Source organism: Lissotriton helveticus, chromosome 8 (assembly GCF_964261635.1).
Source record: "Lissotriton helveticus chromosome 8, aLisHel1.1, whole genome shotgun sequence".
NCBI classification, from domain to species: Eukaryota; Metazoa; Chordata; class Amphibia; order Caudata; family Salamandridae; genus Lissotriton; species Lissotriton helveticus.
In genome coordinates, this window is record NC_136069.1 from 1,395,658,864 (window position 1) to 1,395,673,867 (window position 15,004).

Consider the following 15,004-nt stretch of genomic DNA (forward strand, 5'->3'; position numbering starts at 1 on the left):
GGGCACATAACAAAGGGTGGTAAGTGTGGTAGCTGCCATCAGAGAGCTGTTGCTGCTGTTTCTGGTGTGCATAGCTGGCAAGTTTTCAGATTAATTAGGTGTGACATGTTCACAGACAGATCCGTGCGGTTACGAGTGACATTCAAGACCAAATGTGTGACACTTAAAGTGACACTTTCTCACAAGCAAAATCAAGCAATGACGACAAGGTAAACAGGTAAATTTTCGAAATTACATCCTTTTGAGCAACAAGAAACTCTAAGAAGTTGTTGAAACTGCTGCAAAGCACTATAAATGGAAGGGCTCACTAACCTGCTCATGTGTGTCGAGGAGGTCTTCCTATAATTTAACTCAGCAAGCGCCCGGGTGGTAGCAGCAATTCCTTGAGGCCTGGCTGGGCAGCCAGAAAATTGAAATAATTTAAAACATCCTACACCAACGTGACCCTCCTCCTGCAGCACTGTGAAAGTCAGTGAGTCTGCCCATGTGGGACCCGACCTGTGAGAGCCCAGGTGCCAGTGATTTTATTGTGGTGCAGAATTACATAGAAAGTTAGTGTGATCATTAACATTGCCCCAAAATTCATTTGTGTGATTCTCCGGCTGCAGAATGTGAAGTCACCAAAAGGTCACTGACTCTGGGGGTGGCGCCAGTTCGCTATTGGAAAACTGCAACAGCCAGTGAAGGTGCCACCCCCCTGATAATTCTAGCAGTTCAACTGACGTTCTGCAAGCCACCCCACTAGGCCAGACGCAGACTGAGGCAGCTACGGGTCTCAGCTGCTAATGCAGTGAGCTGAGCCCACTGTGACTAAGTTAATAATATGTGCAGTGGAGTGCAGTCCTGGCAAGTTGTAAAGCACGCCTCCATAAGTTATCCGGAACAAAGCCGAACCTTACCTCGGCCTCCTTAGGAGTGGTGATCCTCTTTAATGTATAGTAAGTGCAGTTTATATCTTCCTCGGCAACAGTGCTACCTCCTGTCCTCAAGCTCTACTTCTTGCACATGTTGCAGTTTCGGGAATGCTCGCTAAAAGTATTTCCAAAGTTTCTGCAGTCTCTTCCGTAAACTGAAAGGGGTGCGAGGTTGAGGCACACTCGTACTACTATTAACATACACGCTCAATATACACAGAGACGCCCATTGTCCCCGCACCCAGTAGATATCTCCTCAAGGCCTTGAGAGGGACACAGACAATTTATGACCTCTCCCCGGAGCTGTTTACCTGGTACTTTAGCACCTCCTGCATCCTTGCAGTGGTCAGCAAAGCCATGTTTGTGCAGCTGTGGCTGTGTTCTGCCGGGAATCCACTGGCATGGTCTCTGCTCTCCTCCAGATTCACGGCAACGATGCCTGTGCAGTGCTGGTGTCCCCGAGCCTGCTCACCACAGGGAAGGGAGAATGAGCTGCGCTGGATTTTTGAGGGGCGTGCAGGGGTTGAGACCGGCCACTGGATGTGGCGTGTGACATCTTAGAGATGTGCAGGAGGAAATTGGGAAATCAATCAATCAATCAATCAATCAGTGAACTTGTAGAGCGCGCTACTTAACTGTGAGGGTCTCAAGGCGCTGGTGGGAAGGGGTGGGGGGGGGTGCTGCTACTGCTCGAAGAGCCAGGTCTTGAGGAGCCTTCTGAAGGTGAGCAGGTTTTGCGTCTGTCGTAGCTGGGTGGGCAGGGTGCAAGAAAGTGTGAGGATCGGCACATACGTTTTAGGAATCGTGCAAAAAACAATATAGCGTGCATACAAGTGGCCAAAAAGCTCAGATTTCACCACCAGCTTGGAATGTGGGGTGGATACCACCACCAAGTTGGGTGAAGTGTGTTTGTTATTCATTCACTTTATGTTTGCAAGCTTCCCCATTTTTGCTTTCTTGAAGTAGTCCCCAAAGGACCACATAAACATGTACAGCGTAAGGAAACTGTAGTAGGCCGGTGCTCCTGAGTGAAAAACAGACGTGGTGGATCAAGAGCGCCAACCAGTGAGGAGTCACAAAAGAAGACCAACACAGGAGTGAACCAAAAAGCAGCAGGCAGGATTACACTCCGTATGGTGATTACAGCAGGTCAGCATGCTCACTGCTTAGGCTTGACCTAAAAATGTATCTCTAGATTTTATCTAGTCCCATATCTTGTGTTGCCCCTATTCTCCATCAAAACTGTTGACACTATCCTATCAGCTAATGTTAGATAAAGCATCTACTCAAGAAGGGGGGCGGTGTTGTCCTAAAAAAAAAATATGAGCCAATGCGCCCCTGCGGAGATCAGAAAGACAGCAGATCAATTAGCATTATTGTTAGAAGCGGCTGTCTCTAGTTGGCAGAGGTATACACTTCTGACAAATAGGGACACACCTTTTCTAGTCAGGGCAAGGGGATCACACACTTAGATAACCCCTGCTCACCCCTTGGTAGCTTGGCAAAGCAGACAGGCTTATCTCAGAGGCAGTGCGTTAAGCATTTATGACCACATACAATAATAAAGTGAATACACTACAAATGGACACGACACAGTAGTATTATAAAAATAAGGATTTTTATATAAGGCTTAGCACAAGACCAAATAACGACAAAATATACCACAATCTTAATAAATACTCTTGGAAGGAAAAATAATAGTTCAAGCACGGTTTCTTCTTAGCACAAAGTCTTTAGTATCAAAAGCAACTCTTCTTCTCTAAAACACAGTTCTTGGCAACAATGTAACCCACACGGGAGGTACACGACGTCGAGGCAAAGTTAATCCAAAGGTTCGGCGTCGACCGCGAGGAGCGCTACGTCGAGCCCGGAGTCGCACAGACCCCCACAACACAGTACCTTGGAAAAGTGAAGCACTCGATGATCAGCGGCGTCGAGATGTCCGGCGTCGCGTCTTCTGCGTCGATCGGGCCTCGGAGTCGGGGCGATCTGCAGCGGCGTCGACCGAAGTCAGGCGGGAGCAGCGCTCACGAGATGAAGCAGGATACGGCGTCGTCGATGTCGATGTTGCAAGAGTGAGCAGCGCTCACGGCGTCGAGAGGGCTCGAAGTCGATGCGATCAGCAGCGGTGCAGACACGAGGTCACTTGGAGCTGGAGCCGAACTCACTACTCACTGGCGTTGTTGCTGGCGTCGATCGGGCCCGGCGGCCGGCGTCGAGGAAGCGGGACACTGGAGCCGTTACTCACGATGTCGAGCTGGATTCGGCGGCGTCCGTCGGCGTCGAGATTGCTGGATTCTTTCAGAGGTGCTGGATTCACAAGTTCCAGCAAACAGCACTTTAAGCAGATGAAGTCCTTTAGCCCTGTGACTTCAACAGGAGACTGGCACTCTTCCAGCCCTTGGAGATTTTCTTAGCAAAGATTGAGAGTACACACACAGTTCCTCTCTCCTGGTTCCTTGGCAAAAATAAAGAAGCAATGCAGGATTCCCCCAACAAACAGCACTCTGGCAGAAGGGGTAGGCAGTCCTTAGATCAGCAGGCTTCTTGTCCTTGGTTCAGGTTTCCTTGTCAGAAGTGATCTAAATTCTTGGTTCAGGGGTCCTTCTCTTATACCCCTTTTTGGCTTTGATCCCTTTGTCCATGCAGGGGAATTTCCCCCCATCTTGGGTTTGTTGTGGGTGTTGCCAGGCCGAAGCACCTGGCCTATTCACTGTGCAGGGCAGAGTCTTCAGCCGCCCAGCAGGAGCGGAGCCAGCATTGTCACTGGCAGGGGCAGGGCCATCAAGTGCCCGGCAGGAGGTGGGCCAGGAAAGTCCCAGGCAGGCACAGAGTCATCAGCCGCCCGGCAGGGGGGCAGAGCCAGCATTGTATCAGGCAGGGCAGGCTATCAGGAGCTACACTTCCCCTACTCTCAATGCAAATGCCCCACTCATCCCACACTGACTCATTCAGACCTCTGGAGCCACCCAGCTCCTGTCACACGCACACCAGAACCAGCAGAGACCGGTAGACAGTTAGACAAGAAAATATCTACGTTCTAAAAGTGCTATTTTCAAACACAGAGTCCAAAAACCATCCACACAAACGGATGCGTTATTAAACCCTGAGTTCAGGGATACCAAACTCGACATTGCACCATGCTCCCCGAGCCCACTAGGATTATAGCATTAATAATCCTGGCAGCCCATTCTAACTGATGGAGAGCAGGTTACCTTACACTAGTGAAAAACGAATATGGCTGTAATTCACTATTAGGACATGCCAACCTTGTCAGGCTTGTCCTACCTTATGCTTACAATGCACCCTGCCCGTGGGCCTACCATAGGGGTGACTAACATGAAGTTAAGGGAAGGTTTAGGGACTGGCAAGTAGGTGTACTTGCGCAGTCTGCGTGACAGTACCAGACTGCACGTGGTCTAGCAATGGTAGACCTTCAGACATACTTTTACTAGGCCGCTCTTGTGGGTGGCACAACACGTGCTGCAGGCCCACTAGCAGCATTTGTATTTACAAGCCCTGGCACTCCTGGTGCACTCTACTAGGGACTGACAGTAAACCAAATAAGCCAAACATGGAATTCAATCAATACAGCAATTTCACATAGGGAGCACTTGCACTGTGGCACTGATCAGCAGTGGCACAGTGCCCAAAGCAGTATACCAGCAAAAATATCGTAAACAGAGGAGGCAAACAGAAAAAATGGAGGAGAGACTCATGCCAATGATGCCAGGTCTAACACGTGTCCCCTCCAGCTGAAATGTGGGGAGAACTACCCTTACCCTAGGGAGTCCTCATCACTAAGGCGGAAAAATCTGGACAGACCATCAGCATTGGCGTGATCTGTGCCAGGGCGGTGTTCCACCGTGAAGTCCATCCCCTGTAGGGAAATGGACCACCTCAACAGCTTTGGATTCTCACCCCTCATCTGCATCAACCATCTGAGGGGCCTGTGGTCTGTCTGAACCCGGAAGTGAGTCCCAAACAGGTAGGGTCTTAGCTTCTTCAGCGCCCAGACCACAGCAAATGCTTCTCTCTCTATCGCACTCCACCTCTGTTCCCTGGGAAGTAACCTCCTACTGATGAAGGCTACAGGTAAGTCTCGGCCCTCTTTATTCACCTGAGCTAGAACAGCCCCCACGCCATGCTCTGAAGCGTCCGTCTGGACAACAAATTCTTTAGAAAAGTCGGGTGCCTGGAGTATGGGTGCTGTGCACATTGCAGTTTTCAGGGTGTCAAAGGCCGTCTGACAGGCGTCAGTCCAGATCACAAGTCGTGGCTGCTTCCTGGAAGTCAGCGAAGTCAAGGGGTGCACAATGTTACCATAATCCTTGACGAACCTCCTGTAATAACCCGTGAGACCCAAGAAGGCTCTCACCTGAGTCTGGGTTTTGGGCGGTGCCCATGCCAGGATGGTATCAATCTTGGGTTGCAGGGGGGCCACCTTACCGCTCCCTACTTGGTGCCCCAAGTACACCACTGAACCCTGCCCAATCTGGCACTTACTGGCTTTGATTGTGAGGCCTGCTCTGCGCAGGGCCAACAACACTTCCTGGAGGTGGCGCAAGTGTTCCTCCCAGCTGGCGCTGAACACTGCGATGTCGTCCAGGTAGGCGGCACTGACATCCTCCAGTCCAGCCAAGACCTGGTTGACCAACCTCTGGAAGGTGGCAGGGGCATTCTTCATCCCAAAGGGCATAACCCGGAACTGGTAGTGCCCATCTGGTGTGGAGAATGCTGACCTCTCTTTTGCCCCATCAGTCAAGGCGATCTGCCAGTACCCAGACGTTAGATCAAACGTACTAAGGTACAGGGCAGCCCCCAACCGATCTATGAGCTCATCAGCTCTGGGGATGGGGTGCGCGTCAGTCTTGGTGACTGAATTGAGTCCTCGGTAATCCACACAGAACCGAAGTTCCGGTGAAGCACCAGGCGCTGCAGCCTTTGGGACCAAGACCACTGGGCTGGCCCAAGGACTGCTAGAGGACTCAACCACCCCTAAGGCAAACATTTTGGAGACCTCCTCCTTGATGTATGCTCTGACCTTGTCAGTCACTCTGTAAGCCTTGTGCTTGACAGGAGTGCTGTCCCCGGTGTCCACATCATGGACACACCACTGAGTGACACCAGGAATCAAGGAGAACAGATCAGGGAATTGTCCCAACAGTTGGCGACAATCCTGCTGCTGCTCAGGGGTCAGTGTGTCAGAGAGGACAACACCATCCACTGACCCATCTTGCTCTTTTGCAGACAGGAGGTCAGGAAGAGGCTCACTCTCCTCCTCCATTCCAGCATCTGTAGCTAGGAGCATGCCCACTTCGGACCTTTCTAAGTGGGGCTTCAAACGGTTGACATGCAGGACCCGCAAGGGGTTCCTGGGAGACTTCAAGTCTACCATGTAGGTGACATCGCTCTTTTTCTCCACAACCTCAAATGGTCCAGTCCATCTGTCCTTGAGCGCACAAGGTTCCACCGGGGACATGACCCAAACTTTTTGTCCAGGCTGAAGCTCTACCAGAGTGGCCTTCTGGTCGTACCACCGCTTCATCTCCTCCTGGCTGGCCTCCAGATTTGCCTGAGCAAGATCTCTGAAGCGCCTAGTCTGGTTCCTAAAGGCCAGCATGTAACTGTATACATCCTGGGTAGGTTTCCTGGGAGATTGCTCCCAGCCTTCTTTGACCAGACTCAAAGGTCTTCTTACCGGGTGACCATACAAGAGCTCAAAGGGGCTGTACCCTAGAGACTTTTGTGACACCTCACGGTAAGCAAACAACAGGCATGGCAAGAGGACGTCCCATTTACGCCTCATTGGTTCTTCAAGACCCATAATCATGCCTTTAAGGGTACGGTTGAATCTTTCAACCAACCCATTACCTTGAGGGTGGTAAGGAGTGGTGAACTTGTAAGTTACCCCACACTCCTTCCACAAAGACTTCATATAGTTGGAAATGAAGTTGGTGCCCCGGTCTGACACCACCTCTCTGGGGAACCCCATTCGGGAAAAAACACCCATCAGTGCCCGTCCCACCACGGGGGCCGTCACTGTTCTGAGAGGGATGGCTTCCCGTTACCGTGTGGCATGGTCCACCAAGACCAGGATGAACCTGTTGCCCAGGGCTGTCTTGGGGTCCAGGGGCCCAACAATGTCAATCCCCACCCGGTCAAAGGGGGTACTGACCACGGGAAAAGGTTGGAGGGGAGCCTTCTGCTTCCGCCCGCTTTTCCCACTTGCCTGGCAAGTTTGACAGGTCTTGCAATGGATATCTGTATCCCTTCTCATCTGAGGCCAATAAAAATGGGTGGCAAGCCTGTCATAGGTCTTGTCCTGCCCCAGATGTCCAGCTAAAGGAACGTCATGAGCCAAACCCAGTAGGAAGGCTCTGAAGCGCTGGGGTACCACCAGCACACGGGCTGACCCAGGCTCAGCAGCCTTAGGCTCGCTATACAGGAGGTCGTTCTCCCAGTAAACAAAATGTGACCCTGACTGATCACCTGAGGTTTGGGCTGAGGCCTGCTGCCTCATACCCACAAGAGAAGGGCACACTTTCTGTTTTGCACAGAATTCTTCCCTGGAGGGACCACCATCCTGCTGCCAGTGGGTCAGCTCGGGCAGGTCTCCCAGTTCAGCAACTTGTTCACCTGTGGGTTCCAGGGCATACCCCTCAAGGTCTGCCTCCTCCTGGACCACGGGAACTACGGGGGATGGTTTCCCGCGCCCCCTGCCTCTTCTCTTCACAGCTGGGTCCTGGGCCATACTTTCAGGCTCCAGAACCCCATCAACACCCTTACTTGCTGTCATGGATCGAGTGGTTGCACACACCCACTCTGGCACACCCAACATTTTCAAATGTGTCTCCCTCTCCACCTTAGCCCAAGGGGAGTCTTCTAAATCATTGCCCAGGAGACAATCAACAGGCATGGCGGGCCTTACAGCAACTTGAAGAGTACCTGAAACTCCCCCCCATTCAAAGGAAACTTGAGCTACCTCACACTCTCTCTGGGAGTTGTCAGCAGCTATCACAGGGTAGAATGCGTGGGGAACAACCTGCTCTCTGGACACCAAGTGACACTTGACAGCTGTCACACTCGCTCCGGTGTCTCTGAGAGCTTCCACTCTATGGCCATTAATGGTCACCCACTGCCTATATTTCTTAGTGTTACTAGGCAGAGGGGTTGGAGGGACCAATTCCATGTCTCCTAGAGAGACCAGGGACATCTCTGCGGGACCCTCCCCACCATGGGCAACCATCTCCTCCCCTCCCAGGGCTACACTCGCCAACTGACGGGGGCGGCACGTGGTGGTGCACTAGAGTTCTTCAAGGGACACTGGGGATCATAAAACCGGTGTCCTACCTGCTTACAAGCGAAGCAGGTCATGGGGCCCCTACGAACAGGTTTACCTGTCGGGGCCTCTGATTTCTTATCTGGGGGAGGCTGGGAACCCTTCCCTTGGTTCCCTTGGGGATTACTTTGGGGCCCTTTCTGGAACTCCCTCTGTTTACCCTTGTCCCCCCCACTCTTCTGCTGGGGACCCTGCCCACCTTTGGCTGAGTCTCCCACTGGACCCTTGTGGACCCTGGTACTGACCCAGCGGTCCGCCTCTTCAGCAAGTTTTCTAGGGTTAGATATCTTGCTATCAATAAGGTGCTGGCGCAGCTCTGGAAAACAGTTATTAGACAAGTGCTCCCAAGCAAACAAATCATAAAGAGCATCATAACTTTCCACTTTGCTGCCCTTTACCCAACCATCCATGGCTCTGCAAAAAAATGACACATATTCCACCCACGTCGTACCAGGCAACTTCTTACATTCTCTAAAGGCCTGTCTGTACTTTTCTGGGGTTAGGCCATACCTTAACATTAAAGCATCTTTCATATGAGTATAAGACATCCTATCCTCAACAGGCATGTCTAACAGGGTATCTCTTCCCTCATTCACAAAGCGACCCCACAACCCCGCTCCCCAATCCTTCTCAGGGACCCGGTGGGCCAACAATGCTAACTCATATGCTTTAAACCATTGACCAATATCCTCATTCTTCTGAAAATCTTTGATCACATCTTTGGGAAAATAAAACCTACTTTCTGCAGGCACAGATGGGATGCTGCCACCAGAGGGATTCAATTCTAACTCTTTAGCTTTGAGCTCCAACTCCCTCATCCTGGTATCACGCTCAAAAGCTAACTTCTCTTTCAAACTCCAACCTTTTGATCTCCAGATCAGCTTCTCTCCTGCCTCTTGCATTCTCTATTTCCAACTGCCCATTTATCTTAAGTTTTGCCATCTCCATGTTGTAAGCTCGCTCTTTCGCCCTTTCTTCTGGAGAAAGACCTTTGGAGGAAACACTGCTGCCAGGAGGGGATGTGGGCCCATTCACTGGCACCTCCTCCTCCCCTTCCCCTGGCGGTACCACCACCGCATCAGAGGGATCTCTGGCCTCTACCCAGGCCTGCAATGCTTTGAGATATTCTGGTTTGTTTTTGCAGCCTGTGGTAGGAACTTTAAATTGCTTGCAAAAGGATTTCAGATCCTTTAACTGATAGTCGTTGATCTTACTCCTATCAAATTCCTCCTCAACAACAGGTGTAGTGCCTCCAGCATTACTCATGGTCAAAACTGGCAGTTTCAAAAATCAAGTTCCAGGAAATTTGGAGAACAAAAATAGAATATCCAACCAAAACAGATTGTGGCTGCGCTATGGTCTGCTTTCACTATGTAGCGCACACTAATCACTGCACATGGGTCATAAATGCAAAGTTCAAATCCCACCGCTGCCACCAATGTTAGAAGCGGCTGTCTCTAGTTGGCAGAGGTATACACTTCTGACAAATAGGGACACACCTTTTCTAGTCAGGGCAAGGGGATCACACACTTAGATAACCCCTGCTCACCCCCTTGGTAGCTTGGCAAAGCAGACAGGCTTATCCCAGAGGCAGTGCGTTAAGCATTTATGACCACATACAGTAATAAAGTGAATACACTACAAATGGACACGACACAGTAGTATTATAAAAATAAGGATTTTTATATAAGGCTTAGCACAAGACCAAATAACGACAAAATATACCACAATCTTAATAAATACTCTTGGAAGCAAAAATAATAGTTCAAGCACGGTTTCTTCTTAGCACAAAGTCTTTAGTATCAAAAGCAACTCTTCTTCTCTAAAACACAGTTCTTGGCAACAATGTAACCCACACGGGAGGTACACGACGTCGAGGCAAAGTTAATCCAAAGGTTCGGCGTCGACCGCGAGGAGCGCTACGTCGAGCCCGGAGTCGCACAGACCCCCACAACACAGTACCTTGGAAAAGTGAAGCACTCGATGATCAGCGGCGTCGAGATGTCCGGCGTCGCGTCTTCGGCGTCGATCGGGCCTCGGAGTCGGGGCGATCTGCAGCGGCGTCGACCGAAGTCAGGCGGGAGCAGCGCTCACGAGATGAAGCAGGATACGGCGTCGTCGATGTCGATGTTGCAAGAGTGAGCAGCGCTCACGGCGTCGAGAGGGCTCGAAGTCGATGCGATCAGCAGCGGTGCAGACACGAGGTCACTTGGAGCTGGAGCCGAACTCACTACTCACTGGCGTTGTTGCTGGCGTCGATCGGGCCCGGCGGCCGGCGTCGAGGAAGCGGGACACTGGAGCCGTTACTCACGATGTCGAGCTGGATTCGTCGGCGTCCGTCGGCGTCGAGATTGCTGGATTCTTTCAGAGGTGCTGGATTCACAAGTTCCAGCAAACATCACTTTAAGCAGATGAAGTCCTTTAGCCCTGTGACTTCAACAGGAGACTGGCACTCTTCCAGCCCTTGGAGATTTTCTTAGCAAAGATTGAGAGTACACACACAGTTCCTCTCTCCTGGTTCCTTGGCAAAAATAAAGAAGCAATGCAGGATTCCCCCAACAAACAGCACTCTGGCAGAAGGGGTAGGCAGTCCTTAGATCAGCAGGCTTCTTGTCCTTGGTTCAGGTTTCCTTGTCAGAAGTGATCTAAATTCTTGGTTCAGGGGTCCTTCTCTTATACCCCTTTTTGGCTTTGATCCCTTTGTCCATGTAGGGGAATGTCCCCCCATCTTGGGTTTGTTGTGGGTGTTGCCAGGCCGAAGCACCTGGCCTATTCACTGTGCAGGGCAGAGTCGTCAGCCGCCCAGCAGGAGCGGAGCCAGCATTGTCACTGGCAGGGGCAGGGCCATCAAGTGCCCGGCAGGAGGTGGGCCAGGAAAGTCCCAGGCAGGCACAGAGTCATCAGCCGCCCGGCAGGGGGGCGGAGCCAGCATTGTATCAGGCAGGGCAGGCTATCAGGAGCTACTCTTCCCCTACTCTCAATGCAAATGCCCCACTCATCCCACACTGACTCATTCAGACCTCTGGAGCCACCCAGCTCCTGTCACACGCACACCAGAACCAGCAGAGACCGGTAGACAGTTAGACAAGAAAATAGCTACGTTCTAAAAGTGCTATTTTCAAACACAGAGTCCAAAAACCATCCACACAAACGGATGCGTTATTAAACCCTGAGTTCAGGGATACCAAACTCGACATTGCACCATGCTCCCCGAGCCCGCTAGGATTATAGCATTAATAATCCTGGCAGCCCATTCTAACTGATGGTGAGCAGGTTACCTTACACTAGTGAAAAACGAATATGGCTGTAATTCACTATTAGGACATGCCAACCTTGTCAGGCTTGTCCTACCTTATGCTTACAATGCACCCTGCCCGTGGGCCTACCATAGGGGTGACTAACATGAAGTTAAGGGAAGGTTTAGGGACTGGCAAATAGGTGTACTTGCGCAGTCTGCGTGACAGTACCAGACTGCACGTGGTCTAGCAATGGTAGACCTTCAGACATACTTTTACTAGGCCGCTCTTGTGGGTGGCACAACACGTGCTGCAGGCCCACTAGCAGCATTTGTATTTACAAGCCCTGGCACTCCTGGTGCACTCTACTAGGGACTGACAGTAAACCAAATAAGCCAAACATGGAATTCAATCAATACAGCAATTTCACATAGGGAGCACTTGCACTGTGGCACTGATCAGCAGTGGCACAGTGCCCAAAGCAGTATACCAGCAAAAACATCATAAACAGAGGAGGCAAACAGAAAAAATGGAGGAGAGACTCATGCCAATGATGCCAGGTCTAACAATTATCAATTAAATAAGCCTTCTTGAGAAAAGTAAAAGTGAAAACCAAGAATATTTTACTAAACATTTAAAGTTCAATACAAAATGCAAATCTAATAGTTTGTCAAAATGCATAATAAATATAGGGAATTAGCTAAAGGCTCAGTGAAATGCAGCAGAAGGTATGACTTAAGAGTGAAGCCTCAGAGTAAAAATATTTTAAGACTTAAGCAAAACGCAGATTAACAAGGGCCTGCTTCTTTAAAGGTTAAGCAACTCAATGCTCACCTCCAAATTGGACTCTTTTTTTAATTAAAAAAAATACGCAGCAAACGTCACGTAGTTAGCATAAAATAAACTAAATGTTGATAGACCCAAACAATCATAGTACATCAGTATGCAAGATTATTGAACTAAATAAAGTAATAAATCCATATTTGACCTAATGTCAACGGATATGACGGTACAAATCGAGTTACACAAAACAATAATGACAAGCTTATATAGGCTTACCGAGGCACAGACAGGGAAGGCCTTGAACACTTACACTTGGAAGGAAAGCTTCCTCCGTAGTTACTCGAGAAAGAGCATGTCCATTATCAACGCAGAGTATTTCATTAGTGCACATTTTTAAACATGTAATGAGAGGGAAATAAAAACACACATGGATCAAGGGTACGTTGAGATTTAAGACGGAACCAGGCGTAGTTTGTGCCTACTTTGCCAATGCACAATAAAAATGCAGTTCTGTAAAATGCAGTGTTTTAGTTTTAGATGCAAAATGTTCATGATGTCAGCAAAGAATATTTATTAATCGGAAATATCTTCTTCTCATGCGTGCATCAGTACTGGATGTAATGTTGCTACTCAATGCATCTAGTGGTGAATCTGTGAGGACTGCTGAGGCAAGCATGTCCAGTGCAATTTTCTATGAGGAATGTATTAAAGAAGTGTGAATCATAGGATCACCATCTGCATAAACAGACCTGTGGTTATTGTGGGTTCAGAATAGTTGGAACTGTTTCAGAAAATAGCCATTTCTGATAAGTCCTCTAAATTCCAGATATTTGCTGACTAGCTGTATTTCCTGTATGAGTGTGTTCTGGAGTGTGCATGTGATAGAGCGTGCAGGTCACCCGACTATAATTTTACCATATGTACACTTGGGCCCATAAATTCAATTTACCATATTTATAAATCGGGTAACCTACACTCTACTACCAGTAATCCAATTCCTAACTATTTCCTATACCTTAGACTTACCACTCCTTGTCACCGGTACCTATGACCACAATGGATCAGGGAGCTAGCTGCAAAGATAAGCAGTCAACAGAAATACCATAACATTGATAATATTTGCACTCATGTAATAACCACAGACTTGGGAAGTTTTGAAAACCTTTATCTATTCTTCTTCATAAGTTGAAAGCATTAGGTTCACCGCAAGCAAAGTATCGATAATCAGTATCATGAAAAGCGTATAACCATGTAAGAAGAATATCAAGCCAACCATTTAGAAGTCTAAAGGGAAGGTCAGAAAAAGGCGCATACTGAAAAATAAACGTCTTGGAATCAGACTGGAAATGGTGTTCTCTAAAGGACGGGGAAAATAAGGAACATGCTAGAATGTCACAGTTTATTGTTTCCTACAGGATGGGTAACAAAAGGGAACATGAAACAATAATGACGAAACTGAGTTCACCATGTAACTATAAGGTGGGTAAGAATTTGGAACATGCTAATAATTCAGAATGACCACTTTTATTCAAGAAAGGGAGGGTAAAGAAAAGGAACATCTATTTATTCTGAGACAGTACTTTAGTATCCCACTATAAGGTAGGGGGAAATTGGAACATGCTAATAAAGGTACGTTCACGACTTCAGTATTTTGTCAAAAGGGAAAGGGAAAAGAAATGAACATATGCAATTATAACTTTAGCTAGATTTCAGGAAAAGGTCAAAGAAAAGAACGCAAGTGTGTTTCCCTCACAGATTTATATTTACCTAGAACGGTGTGGAGACCAACCCTGGCCACGGGTCAGTTAAGACAGAAGAAACCCCAAGGCAATCGATTGCCAGTAGGCCAGCAGGTGCAGTATGGCAACCAGGACAGGAAACACAGTTTTGGATCAGAACCGGACCACCAAAGTTGAGACCAGCACCCGCAGTTCAGTTGCAACGACTGCGCTACACCCTCTCTGCAGCTATCAGTCAGAACCCCGAATTCCCCAGCAAAGTGCTTCGCCAGCACTTAGGTTCCCAAAACCCCGACTGGGTCTGTGAATTTATCTGACAGAGTGCTCTGCAGCACCTCTGTTTCTTGATCAGCTATTGAGTGTGTTGGATCAGTAACAGGTCAGCTATTCGGACAAGTCGGACAAAAACTTTAGCTAAACCTAGGCTAGTTATACTGTTTTCAGGTCAGTGTTCCACCCCCCCAAATGTTGCAAGTGTAAGGATCCCCAATTTCGATTGGACAAAAGAAAGGACAGGTCATCACACCACCTAGGATTTGAGCTTTCTCTAGCCCCTCATTAGAATTTTCATACTCGCCCATCGAATTTTGGGTTCCCATGACACATGCTCTTTACATAACAATGGTGAATTTAACTTTGCATACAATGTAATATTGTCGGTACAATTCAGCTTCTTCGACTAGGTGAGAGTGCTCCTTCCCAGGCGCATCTTGGCTGGGACTGCCATTTGGCAAGGTTCCAAAGGTCATTGCTGTGGAGACTTGCAGATCTCGCGCAGACTCAGTTTCAAGCAAAATGGAGTACGGCAAGGGACAGCAGGCCATGTTTCATAATGTACCATGAAATGAAAAAGAAACAGTTTTAGAATACAGAAAAAATGAATGCACTGTATACCATGAATCTCTATACTACTCCCATTATTTTATAATAACTATAGCCTTAGAATTAATGCAGAACGAACAGCATAGCAAAAGCAGCAATGCAAGCTTC

The 15,004-nt window shown here is 48.8% G+C and overlaps 1 protein-coding gene across 1 annotated transcript in view; it reads left to right on the plus strand.

Annotated features, from left to right (window-relative positions):
* The window catches only part of LOC144773378 (ATP-binding cassette sub-family C member 2-like), a 560,817-nt gene that overhangs the window by 457,447 nt on the left and 88,366 nt on the right, over positions 1 to 15,004 (plus strand). The gene's annotated exons all lie outside the window — the stretch shown is intronic.